This window comes from Gracilinanus agilis, unplaced genomic scaffold (assembly GCF_016433145.1).
Source record: "Gracilinanus agilis isolate LMUSP501 unplaced genomic scaffold, AgileGrace unplaced_scaffold46980, whole genome shotgun sequence".
NCBI classification, from domain to species: Eukaryota; Metazoa; Chordata; class Mammalia; order Didelphimorphia; family Didelphidae; genus Gracilinanus; species Gracilinanus agilis.
Genome location: NW_025381333.1, coordinates 1 through 1276, shown reverse-complemented (window position 1 = coordinate 1276; position 1276 = coordinate 1). Strand labels below are relative to the sequence as shown.

General features: G+C 39.3%; 1 pseudogene; it reads right to left on the bottom strand.

Annotated features, from left to right (window-relative positions):
- Nucleotides 1-6: 6 nt before the first annotated feature.
- On the bottom strand, nt 7-456 carry LOC123255459 (annotated as a pseudogene).
- Nucleotides 457-1276: the final 820 nt, after the last annotated feature.

Here is a 1276-nt window from a genome sequence, read left to right as displayed (position 1 = left end):
CGTCATTTATGCCATGAACTCGTAGGAGATTGGTTCCAACAGCTCAGGTTCATTGCCATTCATTCTCACAGTGTGCTTCTCTGGGTGGAGCCCATTGAACCCAGGTGCTTCCTTCTTCTTACCATTTTTTTTTTACTCACTTCAGGAAACTATCTTTACTCTTAGAGTACTTAATATGCTCAATATGTACATTAATTCTCTTGGGTAGAAACTTGCCCTTAACTTGTTTACAATATTGCTTAGAGAATGTTGAGTAACATTATAGATCTGTGTGATCTTGCCATGGTAACATTTGTGGATTATTCCCTGTTGAACTGCGCCCATATGCTTGATATCTACAATATCATCCTTCTTGTATATTTGCATATATATTGCCAAAGGAACAACACTATGTTTTCTAAAGGGTCTAGAAAATATATGTTGTGTCCCCCTCCTTTTTCCTTTTGTGTTCAACATTCTGGCAACTCACTGGAAGATAGCAGAGTTGGTGGAAAGGTATTCTTCAAATATTAAACCTGTAGCTATATGTAATGTTCTTTTGGTTCTACTCATTTCACTCTTCATTATCTCATGATATTCTTTCCAAGTTAAAAAAAATTGCTCATCATTTCTTACAGAGTACCCCTTTCATTTCTTATACTTACCCAAGTTATATCAAAACTGCAATGGAGATAATTTGTGATATGGAAGGGATATGTAAGAATTGTAAAAGTGAAATTTGGGAAATGTATCAAACTACATTTCCCGTGGTCCAACGGGTTTCCGTTTCCGGGTCTTTGGGGGCATGGGGAGGTCTACATCTACGCAGAGAGGGTTTAAATGTCCTGGGTTAGGAGGGAGTGGCTCTCTTTTGCGAGTAGGCGCTTCCAGGAGACAGGAAACAAAATGGAGGCAGCAGTTTTGAATGCTTACAAGCGCGTGGTCTAATGATTTTATCTATCAGCATGGCTTTAATTAAAATACGAATTTATATATTTATACCAGCCTTTATCATTTTTAATATTTATAATTTGGCGAACCAGAAGGTCGAAATTCGAACTCTAAATCTTCCAGATAGCCTAACGATAGCCATGCCTGCTTTTTGGCCGTCTGGCTCAGCTCTTTTGAGCACTTTTTTAAAAAAGGAAAGTGACTTTCCTTGCCATGCTTTTGCTAAAAGCAAGAGCACGTTTTTGCCTCCAGTGGGACTCAGCCGGCCAGTCCAGCCCAAACCACCTTGGGAGGGAGGTCAGGCCAGCCGATTCGGGCTTTTGACTTTGAACTTAAAAAAAAAAAA